A 24,920-nucleotide genomic window follows, 5' to 3' on the forward strand; every position below is an offset into this window, starting at 1 on the left:
AAAACATTCTTGCATGCTGAAGCAAAACATAATTCCAAGCTGGATTTGGGCTTGGGGCTACCTGTTTTCAACCCCACAAGGATTGTGATGAATATGTGAAAGAGGTGGCTTAAATCCTCTTTAGGATGGGTGATTGTCACAATTTATCTTCTCATGGGGGAGAAAATGACAACCTTTCCTCTTTGCAGGTGGACTCTAAGGGGGTGGAGAGATGGGGAGAAAAACTGTGGATGTGCACAGCTTGGGGTGAATCTTTAGGGGGTCAAAGGCATAGCGAGAGAAGGCTGGGCCAGTGGAGGCCATCTTGTCCTTTATGACAGTTTTGCCAAATTTAGACCTTAGCAGCTTACCTGGATGTGGAAGAGCCCTAAGTTCTGGAAAAAAGAAAATTGGTCATTTACCCTGGTTTTCCTGTTCAAACTATACTACCAACAACCAAATAGTAGAAGAAGGGAGTCTCTGAATTGGAATTGCACCTTGCTGAAACTCCAGATAAAAGAATGGTTCTTGGCTGAATCTTGGAATTGAACTGTTCATAATACAAAAATATCATTTGGTAGATGATTATGTTCCTTTTGGTGAGCAAATGCACCACCACCTATGAAGCTGTCTTGCCAAAAATAATCAAGCCCAAATTTGATCAATCTACAGATCCAACCAGCAATTTAGAGGAACTACAAGGGTTAGAGGAACTACAATGGTCAGAGGGACACACAGACAGCACTAAGGGGATGCAAGTCGCAAAATACGAACTGTGAGAAAATCTGCAGATGATCCCCTTTTTTTCACCTTCAAATTTTACTTTATTTGGAAACTATACAAATTCCTTATTTTAATATATAAAGGCTGTAGTACTCTATTAGAGACACATAAATATTATACATTTAGAAATTAAATATAATAAAATCTACACAATACTATGTAGAAACTTATGTGCACATTTCAAATGAGTCTGAGGTCTGGACATTCATACTCATCAGATTTATTTCTCCCTGGAAACAGGTGAAACTCGCTGGGAGATCACCCACAGGGGACACAAGGGGACTGGTTTTCATTATAGGAGGTCCATTTAGAAGTCACCAGTCAGTATGCCTGGCCAGCTCCCCAGTGAATATTTTGAGGAGAATTTTTGCAAACTCTTTCCCTTCACAGCTCCTAAGATCTCCTCCAAATGGAATAAAGCTGAACCTGCATGCATCCTCTGGGGGGAGGCAGCACAAATTAGCAAGGAGTCAGTTCCTCCTTATTGATAAATTTAGCTGCTAGATCATGAGTATCACAGATACTATAGATAACAAATAAACTCTTCAACAAATAAATTCATAAGGTGAAGGGAGTGGACAGGAAATCTGTACATTAAAAGAGACAAAAGTATTTAAAAAGTAAAACTAAGCCACAGTTTTGAGAGATGCACATATGGGTGATAATGCTGTGAAGAAAGGAAGGAGGTCATTATCATAAAGGCAGTTAAGTGGTAACTGATAGAGGGCAGGGTGGGGTCTGTGGGGGGACGAGGCAGACAGGAGCTTCTGAGATGGCTGACTGAGTTCTGTTTCATGATGTAAGTAAAGGTTAAAAGTGTTCACCTTATAGTAATTTATTAAACTATACATCTATTTTCAGTATTTGTGCATTTTTGACCATATATTTTAATTTGTTTTCAGTACATGCCCTTAATTCTTCCTCTACCATTCCTGCACCACCCCCTCACTCCCATATTGGAGCCTTTTTGACTATTAGCTGCCAATTTCTGGGTTCCGAATTCTGTCCAGTTCCCCATCCTCCTTCTCCTAGGTTCTCTCCTAATTATATAGTCTAACAATTAGAACGAGCTATTATGCTGCAGAAACAAACAACCCTAAGACCATCATGGCTTAAACCAAAGGTTTACATCTTGCTTATGCTTTGTGTCTGTGACACCTTAGCAGGGTCCTCAGGCTAACAGAGTAGCCACCTTCTCAGATATCCTCAGGGGCTGTGCCAGCACTGACTAGCAATGGAATGCACTGGCATGGAAGTAATACACGTAACTTCTGCTCACAATTCATTGGCCAGAAGTAATCACATGCAACTACCCACAAAGTGGGTGAAATGCAGTGCTAGAAATGTGCTCAGAAATATTATAAAACAGTCCTTGCTTTGCATGGTTCTGATATGCACAAATTTCAGTTACCATGATTTAGTTAAATAATCCCAATCCCCAACAAAATGGCTCAAATTTGAGTCACCACAGTATATGACACAGCAACTGCATAGAGTACAAATTTCACTGCCTGCTCTTCAGGCCACAGATCACCTTGTAAACAACAGATGTGCATCACATTACTTCTCTTAAAGTCTGTCTGTGATTTGTCACCATGCATCTGCTATTCAGTACATGCACAGACAGCAAAATGTGTAGCTGTGTTGCCTCTTTGTCTTCTGATGATAAACTAATGTGATAGTTTGCAAAAATGGATAATCTAGAGAGGGTTAGCTAACAAAAATACAACAAAGAAACAAAAAGTGATAATGGAAATGAAATTGGATGTGATTAGAAGATTTGAAACTGGCAACAGCAAAGCAAAGACAGGATAAGACACAGGGCCTCTAGAAGCTATGGTGCAAACCATCTTGGAAAAGTCCAAGAAGTATTAAAAAAACAAGGTAAAGTCACTTCATTATCTTTTACATTAAATTGTACTAGAAACAGTCACTTATGGTTGAAATGGAATATTCTCTTCTATTTTGGACTAAAGACTAATATTTTAAAATCCTAATTAGTCTGGCTAGCATTCAGTACAAAGCATTGAAGTAAGTTGATACATCAAAAGAAAATGGTAATTACAAGAAGACTAATGAAGAACTTTGTACTGCTAATAAAGGCTGGTTTCATTATTTCAGAATTCAGCATGAGTTGATTGATGTTAAGCTACTGGCGAAGCTGCTATTTCAGATTAAGGATGCTGCAGTGAAATTTGCACCCGAATTCCAAGAAAATGAACATGTCTCAGAGGAAGAGACGCCAACAAAACTTTACCAAAAATGAGTGCTCAGAGACATTTCATGGCAAGAGCGACAGGTAAAATATTGCAAGCTGACCGAAGCTTAGAAATGTGACAATGTACCAAGGCGTAGAAAAATGCTTGCTCCACATCATGTTACACACTTTCATTCTCAATGTTTTTAATATTTTAAATTACAATGTAATAAGTAAATAGCTTTACTAGTTTTTCATTTCCCAATGCACTTATGACCAATAGTAAGAGAGATTTTAATGTTTTGACAAAATTTCCTAAGATCACAAAACAATCATCATTTTCCCCATTGATGATCAAGATCACTTTGCAGGGTTGCGACTTTAACAGTCATTTTTATGTCCTGTGCTCTCATGCAAAGGACTGCCATAGCTGGTTTGTGCAGAGTTAGATTACAATTCCTCCACGTCTGCTTGTGCCCACTCAGTTATGTGGAGTTTAAGGAAACTCCTGGAAAGAGAATTTGAACCACTAGCATTAGGTAGGTATAGGGGTTCCAGGTATAGTTTGGAGGCTGTAATTCAACCCCAACCTGATCCAGCCACCTTGATGGCCTGTGTGTGACTCTGAGTGGGCAAGAGTTTTGTGGGCAATATGACATGAATTGGACCCATTTAGAGGCCATGCCATCCTGCTGTGGGATCCGGCTTAAAAATACACGCGCGCGCGCACACACACACACACACACACACACACACATTCTAGATAAAGGGAACGTGTTTCTTCATTCACTTCATGAGAGGGTAGATGTATCAAGATAACAACTGAAACAGAGACTCAAACTCTGGTCAGGGCTGAGCATCCATGGGGCCTCCTCAGACCATCTGGGCCTTGTGGCAACACCCAGGAGCCGGCTGATACCCAGGAGCAGCATTGTTAGTGGGAGCCACCACCCCCAGGGAGAGTGGAGGGGCTGTCAGCACTGGGTGAGAACAACAGCCTCAGGAGAGGGTTGAGGTCAGGGGCTGAATGATAGTTTGATCTGTGGAGAGTGTGTGGGCTCCAGAGAGTTGCTCAGATGTTCTAGGATGGCAGTGGGGGAGGATTAGTGGAAAAAGCCTCACAAGGGCGCTGAGGTTCCAAAGCTACATTTAAGGGGAGCTCCACACTAAGGGAATTCAGACTACATCAGTAAGACCTCATTTTCCAAACTGGCAGTGAGGCCTGGAGACGTTAGGGTTGTGTACAGATAGGGTGACCGTATAATATATTGTTCAAACTGGGAATATTTTTAAAGTGAAAGGGATTGCTACTAATAATTAAATCTTTTAATTATTAAAGGCACAAACAGACTGTCCCAGACAAACCACACCATTTACTCGCCTGAGTTACGGATAAGGTCAGGATGGCATATCACAACATCCACCATGCAAAGGGAGAGGAGAGTGTGAATAAAAATATTATAAAGATATGTACTTTAAATTTGATCACTAGTCAAATCCTGCGAAGGAAAGATCTTATTGCATCTGCTTTGAAGAAGAGTTGGGACTTAGTTTAATTAGCATACCAACTGCTTATCTGCAAAAACGGGAATTATTCTCTCAAATTAATTTTTAAAAAAGCACCACTCTTCTTGGTACTGCTTAGAAAAGTTTTTCTCTATGTGGTAATGTTTGTATTTCAGACACTTACATAGGGCTTACTAATAATGTTCCAGGCACAGTGTGATGCTCTGTTGAAATGTTAACCCATTTAATTCTCATAACAAAGCTATGAAGTAGGCACTAGAGGCAAGGAAACAGAGACCCTGAGATGAAGTAATCAAACGCAAGTGGAGGTGCCAGGATCTGGACCCAAGTATCATATCTGCAGAGGCTGCATTTGTAACCATGATGTCATGCTGGCTCTTGAATCCACCTTTTAATTTAGTAGACACTGTATCACTGCAAAGTAATTTAACGAGTATTTATTGAGTTCCTATTGGTTGCCCATGTCTAATCTTTGAAGAAAATAAAAATCTCTTCTCTGGGGTGATACAAAGAAGTAAAATGATAATAATAATGACAGCAACAGCAATATCTAACACGTCGTGAGCTTTTACTGTGTGCCAAGCACTGTCCCAACAACTTTCCATGCATTACATTCTTTAAACACGCCAAAATCTTAGTATCTACCCAGAAGGAGATTCTGATTAATGAGAAAGCAAGACAGAAAATAGTTACATACCCATGTGTAAGGCATGAATGATTAAGGACCCTGATGTGCAGGACAGGCTGTCACTGGGTGAAGTGGCTGGGGTCAGATAGAGGGGGCTTAAACCCTGGAAAGTTTACAGGAGTCCCTCTCCAGCTAATTAAAAAAAATGAGCATTACTAAAAGTAACAAAATAAAAATAAAGAAATACAAGAAAATTTATATTTTCCCATGATGATTATTTCAGTACCTTTAAAAGAAGTTTTCTGGTAACAAATTCTTTCCTAACAATGCTTTTAGTTGTCCATGCTTTGCTACTGCTAAATTTGGTGTGATCTGCAGTTTGGGCAATCTAGTTCTAGAGGAAGAAGAGCTAATTGAGGACCAGTAGAGTTAGCAAGCTTCATGGATTTTGAAGGATGGGTAGAGTTGAAAAAGGGGAAAGAGGAGAAAAGGATGTGCCTGGCTGGAGGGGCAGTGAAGGACTGAGAATACTGGCCTCACTGCAGCATGTGGTGTGTGCAGGGGGGCACCTAGGTTGGGCAGATAGTTTGGGAAGGTATTTTAAAGACCTTGAATTCCTGGTCAAGGGGTGTGCAAAATATCCCATATGTATGGGATGCTTTGGGAGATTGATACAATTTTTTTTCCTGTCATTGTCTCTCCTCACTTAAATCTGAACGCCCAGGAAGCTAAGGTACTCAAAGCACTCTTAAGCAGAAGTCCCAAGCAGTGGGTACCTAGGATCCCTGGTGACCCCAGTGGCACTTGCCTATGCTGTGCTCTGTAATTTTTTTTATGGAAGTATCAATTACAGTGTATCAATTTCTGGTGTACAGCACAGTGTCCCAGTCTTGCATATACATACATATATTTGTTTTCATATTGCACTCTGAATCTCTGCAGGTACTGTTAACATCCTGGGCCTTAGTCCTTGCCCAGCTGCCCTTCCAAAGGGACCGTACCAGCTCAAGGTTCTGGGCAGTTGCTCAGAGTTGGGGGCTGACAGGAAGAGGCCCTAGACCTCCCTCTGCCCTGCTACCCAGGAGTTCCCTGGAGAGAGTGGCCCATCAGGCATAAGCCCTCTGGCCATCTTGGTTTCATCTTTCCCTCCCTCCACCAAACTGTTAAAACACTTTATTCTACAGACACATTGCAAACAAATCTGATCTTGCAACTGCTCTGACCTGGAGTCTGCCACAAGGCAGAAGAATGGCAAGAATGCACCAGGATGCTTTTACTGGTGTGTGAAGAAGAGGCTTGGCATCAGATAATGAAGGCAGACCCAGATTTTTAAAGACCTGAGACAGCAATGTCGTGTCACCAGCTCTCTTTCTCCCAGTAGCAGTGGGATCATAATTGCAATTCAGGGACGGTGCCTCACCCAGTTTTCCACTCTGTCAAGTAGTTTCAGCTTCTGTCCTAATTTGCTGCTCTATTAAGAATTTCCAGATTATTGGTGGTTGCTTCCTTTCTCTGAAGAAAAACTGAAACATTGTTTTTCCACCTTCGTTCTATGCATTCAAGTCAAAGCCTCTGGTTTCTCTCTATGGTAGGAATGAAATAGCCCAGCCTGGCTGAATTCAGGATGGAAATGTTTGTGGAATTTTTACCTGGGAGCTGGTAAGAGGAGAATGGGGCTGGAGAAGCTCTGAAAACCCAGAGGAGCTGGGTTCTGACCACCTGCAGGCGTGGTCATGTGTGCATTTGTCCAAACTGCAAGTTTTCCTTCCTGGCCTTGGCTTACGCTCTCTGGATTCACATTATGTTCCTGTCCCTCAGGCCTGGCCCAGCCCTTTCTGCGAAGCTTTCCACAAGCCCCGCCAGGCCACAGTGACCTGTCGCTGCTTACACAGCCGTCAGATTGGGTACAGCATGATCCAGGGGTTAGCTGCATGCTCTTATTGCTTAACTGTGAGACTTCTTTCCTTAAGAAGATGGAAAGATTGATGAAGGCAAAGTCTATGTTTTCTTAGCACTGGGTTGAGTAGAAAGTGTAGGTGAATGAATAATTGTACCAATTAAAAGATGGCTTGGCCAAGGCCTTTCCCAAGGATGCCAAGCTTTTATAATTAAGAAAATGGAAAACTTGTATTAGCTGCATTCTTCTCAGAGAGTTTGAGAGCAAGCCACACATGCTGTGCTCAATCTCATGGGAAAAAGGACAGTGTGGCTAGAAGAGACATTCGGGGGCATTCATCAGATAGTTGCTACACTTTTTTTCTAAAGGGTTTGCAAGCTTGTACCAGAGTCAAACTGGTCGGAAGACAGAGAAGGGCTGGGTTACTTCACCCCTATCACCAGGGAAAGCTGGCATGGCCTCTAAATACATGTGTCCAAATGTGTTTGAAAGTCACCATCCTCTGAGCCTGCCCTGGCACTCACAGCTCTCCATCTGGCCTGACAGCTGGAACACAAACTTAGTATATTCTTAATCCATCTTTCTAAAATAAATGGATGCACAAAGGGAATTGAAAAGAACTAATCGAGTTTTCCTCCCAGGAGGAAAATGATTGTTCACATCGAACTCTCTCTTGGTTGAAAGGGAACAGAGAAACTGTTTCTGGAGTTTGTGTTCCCTAGCCTTGCTAGTCTCCGTGTGGTCCATGGACAGCATCAGTATCACTTGGCAACTTGTTAGAAATGCAGAATCTTCGGTCCCGCCCCAGACCTACTGGATTCGAGTCTGAACTTTAAAGAGATTTGTATGTGCTGCTCTATAGACCACAGAGAAAACCATGGTCATAGCCTGGAGTGCGGAACTGCAAATAAACCCTCGATGTGAATAATGGCAGCTACGAACCATCTCTTATGCGATATCTTTATTGAAATCTACCATGTACCTAGTCCCGAGTCAGACACTGCAGGAAAAAAATCGGCAGGGGCAGGCCCTGTGAGTAAGAGCCCACACTGGGATTTCAACCTCGAACCCTGCCCACCCCTCCCTGTACAAGCCCTGACTGAGGGGCGGGCTCTTGCCAAATGGAATTCTCTGTAGCGCAGCCTCTGGGGTGACACCAGTCACATGGAAGGCCCTTGTTTTAAGCAATAACAAGTCATTAATATTGAGCTACCAAATCTTCAGGGAGGACAGCCCAGTCCTAACCTCCGTCATAACATTTTTCTTTTGCGATGAAGCATTGCCGGGTTTGCTGAAAGCTCATTCAGCGTTGTTAATGCTCTAGCACTCAGGCCTCCCCAGGTTCAGGGTGAGGATTAGGGGGTCGAGGGTGCAGTCCTGGCCTATCAGCCCAGAGGCACAGCTGTGCTGTTGAAGGCTATACTCCCTGCATTGTATCTTGTGAACGGAGTTAGTTCAGGATGCTATGCACAAAATTGTAGCTTCTGGAGTCAGACTGCCCTGGGTTCATTTCTAGGCTCTGTCATTTGCTAGCTTTGTGACCTGGTACAAGTTTCAATTTTCCAGCTATTAATAAAGTGATAATTTATTTCTTGCTTAATTTGGATGAAGTCTAATTTCTCTTTTTTATGGATTTTTTTTTGATGTTATATCTAAGAAATCTTTCCTGAAGTCATAAAAATCTTCTAAGTTTCCTTCTAGATACTGTATAATCTAAGGTTTTATATTTGGTTCTGTGATCCATTTTTAGTTTTGAATACACTACAAGGTATGGAGGGTACCAAGAGGTTCTTTCTTCCTTCTCTTACCTTTATTTTTCTTTTTGACTTGTGGATATGTAATTGTTCCAGTACCATTTACCAAAAAGACCATTCTTTTTCCTTTGAATTTTTGGCTTTGCCTTTTTGTGGAAAAGTCACTGACAATATATTTTTGAGTCTATTTTTGAACCCTCTATTCAGTTCTATTGATCTCCATGTCTGTCCTTGGGCCAATATCCCATTGTTTTTATTTCATTAGCTTTATGGTAAGCCTTAAAACCAGGTGGTAGAGGACCATAGTCTTTGTTCTTTTTTTATAAACAGTATCTTGGCAATCCTAGGTCTGTTCTAGTTCCACAAAAATTTTATAATTGGCTTTTTCATTGCTACAAAAAACGCTGCTAGAATTTTGCATTGAATCTACAGATAAGTTTGGAAAGAACTGCTATCTTTACAGAAGGAACTGATTCTTCTAATTCATGAACACAGTATATTTCTCCATATATATATGTCTTTAATTTTTCTCAGAAATATTCTATAATTTCCAGTGTATAGGTCTTGCATATCTTTTGTTAAATTTATTTCTAAGTGTTTTTGTTACTCCTGTAAATTAACTTTTTTCAATTTCACTTTCTAATTGTTGCTGCAAGTATATAAGAACAAAATTAAATTTTGCATATTTTTTATGTGACCTTGTTAAATTCATTTATTTGTTGCCATAATAATTTTGTAGATTCTTTAGAACTTTCTACCTAAAAAATTAGGTCATCTGCAAACAGAGATAGTTTTAATTCTTACTTTCTGATTTTTAAACCTTTTCTTTCTTTTTATTGCAGTGGCTAGCATTGCCAGTATGCCGTTGAACAGAAGTGATGAAACTGGACATCCTTGCCTTGTTCTCAGGCTTATTGGGTGAGTGTTCAGTATTTCATCTTTATACCCTTGAACAAATTGAAGAAGTTCCTTTCTATTCCTAGATTGCAGAAAGTTTTTATCATAAATGCATGCTAAATTTTGTCACCTATTTTCTGTGCATCTATCAAAGTGATCGTGATTTTTCTCCTCTAATCTGTTAATGTGGTGAATTACACTGATTAATTTTTGAATTTTAAGTCAATTTTGCCTTCCTGGGATAAACCCTTATTGGTCATAATATGTTATTCTTTTGTAGATGTTGTTGGGTTTAATCTGCTAATATTTGTTAAGAATTTTTACATCTATGTTCATAAGGGATATTGGCCTCTTTTGTGTATGGATTTGATAGGTTTTAGTATTAAAGTTTTGCTGGCGTCATATAACAAGTTGAGAGGTGTATCCCATCTTCCTCTATTTTCTGAAAAAAAAGTTTACGTATGCTTGATGTCTTTTCTTCTTCGAATATTTGATAGAATTTACCAGTGAAATCACCTGGGCCTAGAATTCAGATTTTCTGTTTCATCTGCATAAATGCTAGGAGGGATTTATCTGTTTTTAAAAATTTCTCTTTTATCTGTTGTGTAGAAATCATTCATGTAAAGTTCTTCACAACTTCCCCACATTTTCCTTTTATTATTTTAATGTCTGTAGGGCCTGTCATGATAATCCCTTTTCATTTCTTGGTAATATTTTTCTTGAGTGGCCTAACAAGACTTACAAAATTCTTTGTTCCTTACAAAGAAATGACTTTGGTGTTTGCTAATAATTTTTATTGCTTGTCTGCTTCTTATTACATTTATTTGTGCTCTCATATTTATTATGTTAGTTGTTCAACAGTCGTCCCACAGCATCTAACGGGGATTGGTTGTGGGACCCCTGTGGAAACCAAAATTCATACATGCTCAAGTACCTTATATAAAATGGCCTGTATAAATCTGCATCCCTGAGCTCCACATCCATGGATATGGAGGGCCAACTTTACTTTGGGTTCAAGTGGAATCTTAAGTTGCTGATTTTAGACCTTTCTTTCTTTCTAATATAAGCATTTAAAGCCAGAAATTTCCTCTAAGCACTCCTTTAGCTGCAACGCACAAGTTGTGTTGTATTTTCACTATCATTAAATTTTAGATATTTTCTTATTTCTCTCTGATTTCTTCTTTCACTCGGGTTGTTTAGAAGTGTCTGTTTAATTTCCTAATATCTGGGTTTTTCCTAGGTATCTTATTTTTATTGATTCCTAATTTTATTACTTTGTGATTAGAGGATACACATTACTATTATTTCAATATTTCTATTTTATTAGGATTTGTTCTTTTAGCTGAAGATATGGTATCTCTTAGTGAACTTATGCAGCTGAAAAGGATGTCCTTCAGTTGTTGGATGTAGTGGTGTAAAAATTCCAATAAGTTGTTCAAAACCTCTATGTCTTTACTGAATTTTTTGTCTGGTGGTTCTATCAGTTGCAGAGAGAGGTATTAAAATATCCTGCTATAATTGTAAATTTTTCTATTTCTTCTTTTATTCTGTCATTTTTGGTATCATGTATCTTGAGGCTCTATTCTTAGGCACAGACACATTTATGATTATTATGCCTTTCTTGTTAATTGATCCTTTATACTTAAAGTTTTAATTATTTTTTACTTTTTTGAGGAATAATTGAAATATAATTGTATGCAGTTAAACTATGCAATGTGATGATTTCACATACATTGTAGAATGATTATTAAGATCAAGACAACTAACACACCTATCATCTCATGTAGTTAACACAGTTAACTCGTGTGTGTGTGTATGCGTGTGTGTGTGCGTGTGTGGTGAGAATGCTTAAGACCTACTCTCAGCAACTTTCAAGTATCTAGAACTGTATTATTAACTATAGTCACTATGTTGTACATTAACTCCTCAGAACTTAATTTTCTTACAACTGAACATTTGTATCCTTTGACCTATATGATCCCATTTCCACCTCCTCCTCTAGCTCCTGGCAATCACCATTCTATATTCTATTTCTATGAAATCAGTTTTTTTTTTTTAGATTGCATATATAAGTAATAGCACACAGTATTTGTCTTTCTCTGTCTGGCTTATTTCACTTAGCATAATGCCCTCCAGATTTATCCATGTGTAACAAATGGCAGAATTTCCTTCCTTTTTATGGCTGAATAATATTTCACTGCATGTATATATACCACATTTTCTTTATCGATTCTCACTGCCCAGAAGGCTACTGAGGATGCAAGCTCATTTCACTTTCCCCAGTTCTTGCTTCTAAGCTACAGGATGACTTTGAAGAGCTTGCTTGCTCCATCTGCTTTGTCAGCTCAACTCACAGGAAAGGAAACCTCTTCTGTTTCCTAGGACTTTACTACTTCTTCCCAAAGACAGCAGGGATAAGAGAAAATAAGTCATTCTTGAATAATCCATTGAATTGCTTTATTTTAAAAATCATTGTTGTTTCTAAAACTAGGATACACTTTTGAAACTCTCCTGCCTGGAACACAGGCCAGGAAACATCACATAATTAGAAAATGCACACTTAACAAGAGTTGGAAGCCCACAGAAGTGCCTTCATCCATCCCAGGCACTGGACAGGGAGAGACATAAGCAGAAGCATGTGGTGTTGGCATGTGCTTTTATTGAGTGAGATGTGATGTTCAGAAAGTCTAGAGCATGTATGCCAAGTGGAAATTCTTTCAGTAACAGTGCATTAGCCAATGCCCTCTCTTCCCACCTTCCTTCTTCTCCTCCTTGTTCTTTCTTATACACAGTCATGGAATAAGAGCATCTCTCCTTGGCTGGGTCAGAGTGGGGAGTCACCTTCTTGACTCTGTCAGCGAATGTTTGTAGTGCTTTGCTATTTTCTCGGCTGGGTGTGCATGTGATTATAGGGTGGAGGTCTACTCTACTCTGGGGCTTCCTTGATTTGCAGACCTCAATTTAGATGCTATTTCTCTTAGAATATTAAAACAGGACACAAACACCTCCCCCTACCACCTCCAGCTTCCTCATCCTCTTTCCTTCTGCCCCCTTTCCTCCTTCCCAAACAAGTGATTATCTAAATCTATTAGTAAAAGTTTTGCTACCTGGAGTGGTGAGTTTCTTTATTTCTGAATGTTTTTCCTGCCTCAGTCTCCCTAAGTCTTTGGCATGGAGAACACGCGTCAAGAACAGAGCAGAGCATCTGGGCCTGAGGCAGAGGTGCCTGTCCAGGCTAGGGATCAGGTACAATTTCCAAGACCTCAGGATAGTGTGGCTGCTCAGGCTTTGCTCCTAGTGCGTTTCAGTAGTTGGGACAATGTTGCTTATCCCCCCAGAGAGCATCTGCAGTGGTCCTTCAAGAGGCAACAGAGCTCTGGAGGCCCTTCTGAAACAGGCCAGGACGTCTGTAGGTGTCACCCTGGGAAATAATGACACAAGCAAAACCATCGCTGTCTCAGTGTCACAGGGCTGCTACTGTGCATAACTTTAGTTCCAAGAGCCAAAACTGAACTTGCGGTCCAAGAGCCCCTTCTGTGCCATTAACATCCTGCTCTGCACTTCCTGCCAGACAAATGATGCCCCCCTGAAATTTTAGAGATTTGTATTCTCACTAGGGACTTTAAAAAAAAAAAACAAAAAACTTCACTTTCCAGATTCCTCCTCTGAGTGGCCTGTGGGAGGAGATGTCTGTAAGAAATTGTGGGTAGATATCTCAGACAGGGGGAAAAAAAAAAAAAGGCACTTTAAATAGACAAATCAGTCCAAACCGCTAAGGTTATAACTCTTTTTTCCCCTTTCCAGCAGAATAGTAAAACAGACGCGTTATTGGCAGCTCATTAGTGCTGAGAGAGGCCGTCTCCAGCATGACATCAGCCCACAGCTTGACCCAAATCTATTATTTCACCAGAAAGCCTTAACGCTGCTGGCTTTCCAACCGTACGGAAGACGCACATGGGGGGAGAAGGGAAGAAGACATAAATAAGATACAGATTGGAGACTTTTTGATGTGTTTAGCACATTTTTGTGACTTCCTTTAATACCACAGACCTTGCGTTCTTCCAAGATTAGGAGAACAAAAGACAAGGCTGAGATGGTGGTGAGGGGGTGGGGAGGAGGGCGACCCATTCAATAAAAAGTTCCGTTCGCCTAATTAACATTTTTAATTCAAACGCCCAAAAGGGGAGGCAAAAATAGGAAGAGAAGAATGCATACCACAGTTGAGTAACTTCAGATATAAAAAGTCCCTTCATTAAATCAGTTGTTTTTTAATTCATAATTGAACTTAAATAAAGAGCGACCTATAGGCAGCTGGTTCTAATATCGAGTCCCCACCAGACATGAAAGACGCATTTATTCCTGCAGCAACCTCCCTACCCTTGGGTGTTATCAGCTGAACATGTTTTGAACCTACCTAATGCATTTGAGGTAGCTTGGGTTTATTTTTCTTTCAATAAAATAAATGGTTTTGTAATTAAATTTCTGCACTGCCTGTGCTTAATGGTTACATTGACAAGTGCTAATGTATGGCAAGAGAATGAGTTTGAAATGAAACATGCTGTTTTCAAATCTGCAAGCAATTTTGCAGTGGGGCAATCAAACCCCTCGTGCCAGTGAAACGTTTTCATTAATCGGCTCCCGCGCCCCTGCCCACTCGGCCGGCCGCGTGAGGACACTTTTTAGCTCCCTCTCTGCACACCCCCACCCCCCGCCCTTTTCTCAAACACACACACACACACACACACACGCACAAGTATCATGAAGCGAGCCGTTGTTTGAAACCATTTTGTGGTCTCTGGCAGGCGGGCCGGTGGAAATTCGCTGACTTTACACCGTGAAATGTTACAGCTGTCTCCTCCGAAGGGACTGGCTGCCTCAACGTTTCAATCCCTGGCAGCCGGTCAACGAGAAAATCTGTCCCTCTGTTTTCCCCCTTTTTTTTTTTAAACTTTTTCCCCTTAGCTAAATTTACTTTTGAATAAATCTTCTCAAAGAAAATAGAGAATGGCTATTACATCTCTGGACTCAGTCGGTGCAAACCACTTCAAGCCATGGCAAAGGAGTCGGCCTTACAGTCTCGCGCTTGTAGGAAGGTTGGTGCGTGGAAACCTGGAAGGCGGTGGTGGATCCACTTCCACCCCACCGCCTGGGGATGGAGCCTGCGGTGCACGCTCAGGTCTGCACAGGTCAGACAGTGGACACACGATCTGAGGACCCTGTCCCTTCCCTGGAAGGCCTGTGTTTCATCTGACCACTAGAGGGACGGCTTCCTGGAGCCGCGGCTGCTCTGAAGCTTCCTAGCCCCATCAAATGCCGAGATGGGTGTACAAGGACCACGCTGTGTGGGGCATGTGCAGATGGAGAGCCAAGGGGTCCCTGGCTCAGTAGCTGCCCACAAGGTGTGTGGCTCAGCCTCTTCCCTCCAGACTCGGGGAGAGGAGCCAAGGGTGGCCCGTCGGAATGCTGACTCACCCTCAGGGTAGGCCAGAATTACAAGCTGTCCCACCCCAGCACTGCTTCCTCTTGCTGTGTGCTAGGACAGTGTTCAGGGGAAGGGCTTCTATGTGGTCCCCGCGTCCCCGAATTTACTGCAGTAGAAGTTAGAGGAGATGGCTGCTTACTGACTTCAGAAGAATGAGGAACGTTCTCACCATCTCAGAACTCCCCTGCCCCTTTCCAAAGGTGTGAATTGCCTTTAATAGGGCACGAACTTTTCATTTCATAAGAGGCTTGACTACAGAAATCTTTGGGAGGGAGACATAGGGACTCAGATCTTCACTACGATGTCAATGATGGGCAAGGCAAAGCCGGTCATGAGAGGACGAAAGAAAAAGCACCCAATTTACCAGCGTCTGAACAGCAGGAGGGGAACTCTTGGAAAGGGTGAGGGCAAAGAATAGGAGTGACTAGTGTCATAGCCAGCAGACACCTTCACAGTGGCCCTGAGAAGAAGTGGAAAGTCCCTCGACTCAACAACTGCCAGCTGACTTAGAGAAGAGGGAGAGACGTCGTGTTTTCCAGAGTCCAGGGGCAGAGGAGAGGCCCATGCCCCCAATGGAGGAACCGAAAGGTAGTGAGGAAGTAAAGCAGGAGGGCAGCTCACATGGGCCTTGGATGAGTGTGATGAAACTAAGATACAAATATTGTGAGAGAACTGTCATCTATCACTCAGTCTACCACTCAAGTGATTATACCCATTACCCCATACAGCAGTGGAACACTACTCATTCATTCACTTGTGCATTCAGCAAAGATTAAGTCCTCACTATATGCAAGCCATGTTGCCAGGTCTGCCAAGGTGCAGGCAGACCAAAGACCAGCCCTCTCAAGGAAGAAGTAAGTGCGGTAATGGGGATACAAACAAAATGCTATGTGACTTCAGTTCTGCCAGGAGGAAGAAGAGAAAGCTTCATGGAGGAGTTGGGACTGAAAAGATGGACAGGATTTCAGGAGAGAATGATGTTCCAGTGTAAGGAACCAGCATAAGCATGACAGAAACAGCATAACATGGAGGTAGAAAAGTAAAAGCTGTATCCGGAGGATGTTGAGTGGTCTCAAATGAGAGGAGAAGGTAAATGCCTGTGTGTATGGGGTGGGGGTGGGGGTGGGGGGGGAGGCTCTAGGGGAGGCAGTGTTGGTGGGGGTGGGAAGGGAAATGGAATTGAAGTTGAGCTGGGCCCATAGTGAGGGTCCTGATCAGCAGGCTACAGAAGCCATGCTTTATTTTGCAAACCACTGGCACCTCTTAAAGGTGTTGGAGCCTTGGGGAGGTGGGGAGGGGGGAAGGGAGTGGTGATGTGACCCCATCTGTGTATTTGTTATAGACCCTGTGAGCCATTAAAAAAGGAGCAGGCTGAGGAGGGAAGACAGTGGAGGCAGGGGGACCAGAGGCTATTTCGGTAGTCCAGCTCAGAGAAGAGGAGGGCTGGCAAGACACAGGCAGCATTCCTGGAGAGAAGGAATGGGTGCTGGGGACCCTGCAGGGGTCAGGGGCAACCAGTGAGATGTGGTGGGAGGAAGGGAAGCACCAACAGGTAGTTGCTGTGTCGCGGGCGCCTGGGAAAATGCTCGTGGCCATGACAGAGACAAGGGAGCACTGAGAGAAGTGGTTTTGGGGAAGGGAGAGAAAAACACATCAGTTCCAATTAGATACATGGAGTTGGAGTTCCTGGCAGTGATTTTGAAGAAACAATATCCAAGCCACAGTAGAGGGAGAAATGGACCAAACAGGAGAGGAGCATCCACATTGAGAGGTGTGCAGCAGACGAGAGGGAACAGCAGGGGGAGCTTGAGATGAGCCAAGAGGAAAAGGGAGGAGAGTCTGGAAGAAGAGCTGGAACACATTTCTGATGCTTCAGGGAGGCCCCCTAGGGGAGGCGGTGAGCTGGTTGGGTTCGGCAATAAAGAGAACAGTAGTTATCTCTGGGAGGATAGTCTAAGTAAAGTGGAAGTGGGGGGTAGAGGCAGCAAGAATGGACTTAAGCTTCCAGTGATATGTGAAAGGAAAGATTTGGGGAGGTGATGGGCCCTTGAACAATATTTAGTGAGGAATCGATAAGGAGGGAGAGACTGAAAAGACATCAGAGAGGGGACTCTCTGCTGGAGCTTGCTCATGGGAGAGGCAGAAAGGGGTGGAGGGATCGGCCTCAGAAAGCAGCAGGAAGAAGGGGTGAAGGGTCAGAGATCAAGGCAAGGGTGGGAAAGGAGGAAGATTCCTTGAGGAAGGAACCAATGAGATCGCATGCAGAGAGTAAGGCTGCAGATGGAGGTGATGGTAAGAGCAGAGTGACTTGGAAATTGGAGGTAGGCAGGAAATGGGGTGGAAAGTCAAGCAGGAATGAGTAACAGGGCATGAGCAGCACTGAGAAGCAAACTGAAGACAGAAACTCTGGGCTCGGCCCAGAGTACAAGGCCGTGACGTATGCTCTAGCTGTCCCGGGCCGTCTGCGAGGAGGAGCACAAGTGGGGAGCATGTGGTGGGGACACTCAGGCTGTGGGTGGCACCATGGCTACAGTAGGAAGCCAGAAGCAAGGGCCTTAGGCGCCAACCAGGGAGAATTTGACAGCAGGAAGCCTTTTAGTTGTGACATGTATGAACTTCACCTCCGAGACTGGTACAGCCTCGTCTTGGGCTGAAATTTGAAGAGCAAATTTGGAAAAGTCAAAAAATACACACCCACTGCCAGAGAGAATTGTAAACTAGAGGTTGAGAAAATGAACTCCCAGAGCAGCCTCTTCTTCTCCCCTCGGCTTGCCTGTGCCACGTGATCCACACAGATCACTTCAACTTTTTCCGTCATTACTCCTACGTGCCTACCTCTGGGACACGTTCTGTTGATTTACTAACTTCCCAGAAAAAAAGGTGTGATTTAAATAAAGGTAACCTGGCAAAGAATGAGGTTTAAGTCTACAAAATTCTGTGGTTCTTGCCCTCTTGTTGCGGCAGTAAAACCAAACAAAAACAAACAAGCAAAACCTGTTTTGCAGAAACCTCCATTGGTCTTTTGACTTGTTCTTGACGTTCAGTGGAATTGTCAAAGCTAACCAGATACTGAACAGATTCCACCCAGTTCAGCCTGGGAGAGTGAGCCCTGTCAGAGCTGTGGTCAGGTCTCGCTCCACACGGATGGTGGATCCCAGCGGAGGTTACAGTCACCTCAAGGGCTGACTCTTCTGTTGGGGCAGCATCCTAGCCTCGACCGAGTGGAGAAAGAATGGGAAGAACTGAGGCTCACTGTCCATGGTCAGAAAGCCTCAAACAAGGGACAAGTCCGGAGGAAGGGACACAAGGCACCTTGGTGCCATCCACCATGACCCATCTGACAAGGGGAAGTGGTTCCATGGGGTATGTCCTGCTGTACCTCCTTCAAGCATCTCCAAGTCCCTTCCCAAAGCCCTAAGGAGACTTTTGAAGCCACTCCTTGTCACGCACTGACTTTCAGCTCAGACACTGTGCCACTAGCAGGACGGAGTGAGAAAAACAAAGAGCCCCAAAAAGGCCTCCATGGTGTCAGCACCCAGGTTCTGGCGGCCTAGAATCTCATGACCGCTGAGACACCCAGGCGTGGTTTGAGGTGGGGACCACAAAGGAGCCTCCTCTACAGCTTCAGCATGGACTGAGCATCCAGCGTTCATGATATGTCCCAGTTCTCCAGTGAGTTCTTTGTATTTTCCACATCTATGTGGAAGAATGAATTTCAGAAGTTGACTTCCAGTATCTAAAATGTTCATATCTTTCTCTCCCAAAGGAGCCACCTTACCAGCTTGAATTTGATGACCCACCAAAGAGAAGAAGTAAAGGGTCACAGTTGGGATTTACAATGTATTAAACCCTTTGCCATGTGTTCATTTGGGCTAAATGTTTCAGAGTGTACCTGTTATTTAAGCAATGTCATCCCTGTTTTACTGGGGAGGAGCTGAGTTTGAATCATATCTGGGTTAAAAAAACCTCCACCCGTTCTCGGATTTCTTCTTCCTCCAAGCCCGTCACACCATTGTGTGCTACCCTATAGTGACATTTGTCTCTCCAAATTAAAAAGTCCTCCCATGCTGATGCTCCCCATGTTGGTTTCTGTGTGGAAAAGGGCTAGACACCCAAACATGTTGGTTGGAAACCAATAAATCTTTCATCCAAGTATTCACTGACACCTATGGTATGCTCAGTGAGATAGGAAAGAGAGCCCATCCGCAAGGACATGGCTACTGCTTTGGGTGCAGAAAAACATGTCCGCTTGCCTCATCTTCCTTATAGCCAGCCCCCAAGGCATGGATTACTGTCTCAAGATGCAGAACAAACCTCATGAAATAACTCTGAGGACCCGGTGAGCTCCAACAGGCACCATCCTGTAGCAGGGAGTCCCAAAGCAGCCTTCTTTGGACCTTCCTCAGTGGTGGCAAAGGCGCCACTGGGAGGCGGGCACCGTTGGATCCCCCAGCTGAATGTACCTTCCTTTGCTTCCTTCATGTCTCCCCTGAACCTGGAGGAAGCCGGCCAACACTGGATGAGAAAAACGGGAGTGTTCTGGTGAAAAAAGCAAGTGAGCTCGGCGTGCTGAGGCAGCTCATGCTTTATGTGGCAGAACTGATTGAGCACCATGATTCACCCTCCCCTTGGCCTTCAGCCCTTGTTAACACTTCCAGGAAGGAAGCTGCACAGAGAAAGGAGGGGAAGAGGGAGGGAATCCAGGACAATTCCCCCCAGTGAGAAGGTGCCGGGCTTGGGAGCGCCGAGGGCAGAACCTGAAGGCTGGCTGCTGAGAGGGGCAGGGAAGGCTGGGTGCGTTGAGGCCAAAGTGCTCGTTATGAGCACTTTCTTAATGACCGTAAGTCCTGAGGGAGGCATGTGAGCAGTGCCTGGCGCCAGCCATGCTTGCACGGGGCCTCCTGTGCAGATGGAAAATGTGTAGGGAGTGAGGGAGGAGAGTGAGAAGAGACTGCGTGGCTGCTGATAGTGACTGATGGCCTTGGGAAGGCAGGTCTGGCTCCTGTGGGATCAGGTTTTACTGGAACGAGACACAAAGATTAGTGACTTTCAGGTGAGAGAGAACCCCAGTTCCCAGTTTCTGGAACAAAGTTTCTTTGTGGTTCTTTGAGATTTTCACTTCTCTTCTCCACCTCCTGCTCTTTGCTCATTGCCTTCTTCCCTCTTTCCACATGTCCAAGCGCTCCTAGGCCTCTTCATGAAGTCATCCCTGATGGTCTAGCCTGGAGCCTCCCTCCCCTGACCTGCTGACATGCTGTAAGGGGAACCATGTTGGTTTGAGGTTTCCCAACAGGGATGTGTGTTCGGGGTGAACACTGGTCTTCTCCATGCCTCACTGTTCCTCAGAGATGATAGGGGAACAGATTTATAAGGCTTAATCTATTAAAACGTTTCATGGAGTCAAATACAAAATTGGCAAGAATGTTTAAATGAAAGCTGAAATTGAAAAGAAATTTCATGAAGATCGAGGGCCACTTTGCACCATACCCAAATGGACACTGGCTTGTCCTCCTTTCCAGGGGGGAACCTGGGCAGGCAAGTTGGAGAAGTGGGTGGTGTGATGTCAGGAGACAAGGGAGGGTCCCCTTCTCTTCATAGAGGCTGGGCTATGGGGACGGCAAGCCTTGCTGATTGATAGCGTATGGAAATGGTTTTATCAGACTGCCATTCAAAAATAACAACAGCAAATGCCCTTTGTCACGCACAGCCTGCATGTCAGGCCCTGTACTAGCTGCACTATGCATATCCTGTCCGTCAACCCTCACAACAGCCAATGAAGTAAACAGCACTCACTTTACAGCCGATGAAACCAAGCCACCACGAAGTAAAGTAAATTACCCCAAGTCAGAAGGCAGATGAGATCAAGGTTGAGGAGACAATCCAGCTCTGCCAGACTCTTACTTCCCACACCAGGCCGCAGTGGGTATATTAAAGAGGAGACATGCAGTCTGTGTCTCCGCAAATCATCCGAGGCCCTCCCTAACATTCTGTGATTGTCTTGTGCTGGCCCCAAATATTGACCTCCCCTGTTGCAGATGCAGGCTCCAGCTCCACTGGGGAGCTCAGTTTGCCCTACTGGTTCCTCTCCATCCTGGGGCTCCTGGGCCAGGTATGTGGGGACCTTACCCCCTGTGCCAATATTTGGAAGGTCCCATGGGGGCCCCGGCTTGACTTATCTAGCCAGAGATAAAGTGGGTGATTTGGTCCATCCCTTACCAAGTTTAGAAATCACCAAGTCAGATCTAAGTGTCCATAAACAAGAGATGAGCATCAGTTTAGAGGGCAGCCAGGGGACGGCTGGTTGTTCATTTCTGCACACAGATTTCTCAGGGTGAGAAACCAAGCCCCTTTGCTGGGACAGCTCATCTCCAAGAACTTTTCCATCCAGTAAATGTCCTGCTTGATATTTTTCATTGCGGTCACAGTGAGGAACCCTGGTTATTTTTAGTAGCGCTCACCACAGCCATCGTGTTCATTTATTCCTACACATTTTATGATGTGTCTGGCCCAGAAAAATGTGTGGCTGCTGAGGAAGGGTCTTCACTGTCTCCCCTCTTTCAGCCTTCCCTTTCCTTGGCTCTTCCCTGCAGTGGGAGTGGGTTTTGACATCCCACACACACTTTTCTACCATCTGTTCAGATGTGTCTCATCTCCCAATAGACGCTTCTGACTTTAATGTTCCAGGGAAGTGCCAAGTCTATCAACTCCTAGCATTTTCCTTGGCAGGGACCATGCCACTCCACTGAAATGGGTTGGGTGATCCACCAAGCCGCTTCTCCAGGCGTTGGGCACAGCCACTGGAGCTTTCCTGACACCCTTCCCAGGCTCCGTGGGCTCTGGCGCGACCCACATCCCGCCTCTTCCAAGCCCACTGGCTTTGAGCATCAACAGACTTTGGCGTCTCCCAGTTCCAGAGCCCCCAGGAACATCATTCACTTTTAAGCTTTATTTTCATCTCTGCCCAGCTCACCTGAGGCCTCTCGCCCTCACTGTTCTCTTCCAGCTGCCCCTTCTGATGGCTTCCGTCTTTCAGATCAGAGGGGAAAGTTCATTCATCCACTCAGCCAGAATTTGTTCAGAGTATCCATCCAACTCTCTTTGTCCTGGGCACTTAACAGTGATCTGAGCAGTGAACAAAACGGATGAAACGTCCTGCCCTCATGGTGCTTACATTCTAACTCATCTAATTACCTATTAAAATGAAGTTGTTTGGAATTTAATATGCTCTTCCTTGCCTGCTTCTTAAAAGGAGAGTCTGGAGAAGTACAGTTTAATCCAAAAAGAAATGAAATCCCGATGGTGGAACTCCCAGTTCGTGTGGGGGCGATATTTAGGATGGAGAGTCCTCTTTGGTCCTCTGGAACAGGGCTTGGCAAGGTACAGCCCGTGGGCAGCCCACTGCCTGTTTTATATGGTTCATGAGCTAAGAATGGTGTTTACATTTTTAAGTGGTTGAAAAAAATAGAGGAGTCATATTTGGTGACATGGGAACATTATATGACATTCACATTACAGCATCCAAAAGTTCTCTGGAGCACAGCCACACCCATTGGGCTGCTTTTGTGCTGCAAGGGCAGTCACATAGTTTGCAAGTGGCCTCCAAAGCCTAAAACATTCCTCTCCGGTCCTTCACAGAGAGTTTGCTGAGTGCTGCTCTGGAATCGTATGGTGGGGACAGCCATTTATTTTCCATGTGCATCGAGCTGGCCCCATCAGGCAAGCAGGAGTCTCTCTTTCTCAGCCTGCCTATGGAAGAGAATCATAACGTGGACTTCATGCTGGAGGCTGAGAACCTGTTCCTGACGTCTGTTTTCTCTGCAGCACACAGGGAGACAAGCCCTCACCTTGGGAGGCTGTGGACTCCTTGGTGGAGGAAAGGGGCCCATCCATGCTCTCAGCTCTGCCAGGTCAAATAATAATTTTTATGCGTATGGAAAGAATACAGGACTAACAGTCAGAGGGAAGGGGCTCAAATCCTCCCTCTGCCACTTAATTAGGTGTGTGGTATGGGGCAAAGTGTTTAACCTGCAGAAAGCAGTCTCCGTTCTCTCATCTGGGACAGGGCCTGCCTTGCCAACTTCAAAAGGCTGTTATGAGAAACTAGTACAACCCTACAGGTGGAGGAGCTTTGTAAAGCGGACAGCAGCATGCCAAGCCACCATCTGTCCCCTTTCCCAGGTGGGGAGCAGTATTAGCGGAACTCTTCATCTTTCTAGTTTGTCAGTGGAGATGCAGTCAGAGTCCAGGTGAGACAGACCTAGAACAACGTTCCTTTTGACCTTAGTCAGGGTCTGCCTGCCCTGAGGCCCCACCTCCCAGCCCTCCCCCCAGACCCCACCTACTCTCTGCAGTCAGTTTTGGGGATTCTTAACCATGTGGGGAGCATAAGGCCTCACACAACCAAATAAGAACCACAGCAGCACACCTGCTGCTTGTGTCTCAGAGTTTGGAGGACGCCACAGCTGCCCTCCATCCAACCCCTGCAAACCCCATACAACGTATGATGGGACTGCTGGTCCCCTAGACAGATTCGCTTATTTCTCCCCTAGTCTGTAGTCCTCCCAAGTGCGGTGAATTTGTTTCCCACTGTGTACCCCTGATTATCCTAAGATCAACAACTATCTCTTTCAGGTAGTTTAGGGTTGGGGAAAGGGTGAAATGTGCAGAGAGGCATGATTTTTAAAAATTAAAATCTCCCTCCCTCACTGGATTATAAACATCTTAGGGGCAGGGACGGTTTCTGTTCTGCTGCTCTCCGTTGTGTCATCAACATCTACGTGGTGCCTGGCACATGCTAGGGGCTCCATAAACATTCTTTGAATGAAGGAATAACGAATGAATGAATGGTATCCTAAGATTTAGATGTCTTCTCCTGTTCTTATTTAACTTGGGCCATCCTATTGATAGCTTTTATGAAAATAAAATATATATCCCTCGTACGAGAAATGCAGCATTCTACACACAGTAGGTCGCCTAATACATGCAGTAGATGGTGACAACAATGAACATGAGGTTGAAAAGTCAGTCTCTCAAATCTCAAAACCAAACAAGAACAAGACATGTGAATCGGGTCAAAGTTTAACGGTATCTTAAAAAATAATTTTTCATTTGCAAGAGGGCTAGATATTTTACTTCATACTTTGTTCAAGGATTTAGCTACTGTAAGATAATGATAACTTGGTACTTGGACTTATGACCTGGGAAGTTTGGGGTGGCTGTTTCATTGGATGCACCTCCTGAGAAAATTCTCAAACTAGGAAAAAATACTCTGACAGTGAGACACAAAGGCTGGTACTTATAATTACCCTCCTCGGTGTTTAGGGGAAAGGCGTTTTAATGATGGGCCAAAGAACAGATGTCGAATCCCAAGCTATCCGTCTGCTGTTTGCTGTTTGTTGTGAGTCACCCTGGAGCCCGTCCATCCCGGCACCAGTTTCCATGGGAAGCACTGATGTGTGACCAGAAGTGCGTGCTGATGGATGGGCTCACGTGAGGACAGCGGAAGGCTGGGCCTCAGGCTTCTGTTGGCTCTGGCCTTCCTTGCTTCTTTGGTCATTTTGTTTCCTTTCCCCCACATCCTACCTCCATCACCTTTGTCCTCCCCTTCTGCACTGGATTTTCACGATAAATGTGGACTCTGACTTCAGCTCCTGTAGCCCTGGCTCATCAAATACAGAAGTTAAGGGCTGTAGGAACACCTCTGCTTGGAACATTCATGTGGTCCATGCCACCCTTGGGTACTGGGAGTTCTAAGAAAGGAGAGGGCCATCTCCTGG

General features: G+C 44.3%; 1 long non-coding RNA gene across 4 annotated transcripts in view; it reads left to right on the forward strand.

The window, feature by feature from the left end:
* Positions 1-24,920, forward strand: part of LOC135322974 (uncharacterized) — a 155,647-nt gene that overhangs the window by 90,276 nt on the left and 40,451 nt on the right. For all 4 annotated transcript variants that reach the window (XR_010384035.1, XR_010384034.1, XR_010384032.1 and 1 more), the window contains exons 4-5: positions 2,884-3,061; positions 9,608-9,683. This is a non-coding gene — a long non-coding RNA (uncharacterized LOC135322974). The remainder of the gene's footprint in view (positions 1-2,883; positions 3,062-9,607; positions 9,684-24,920) is intronic.

Source organism: Camelus dromedarius, chromosome 15 (assembly GCF_036321535.1).
Source record: "Camelus dromedarius isolate mCamDro1 chromosome 15, mCamDro1.pat, whole genome shotgun sequence".
NCBI classification, from domain to species: domain Eukaryota; kingdom Metazoa; phylum Chordata; class Mammalia; order Artiodactyla; family Camelidae; genus Camelus; species Camelus dromedarius.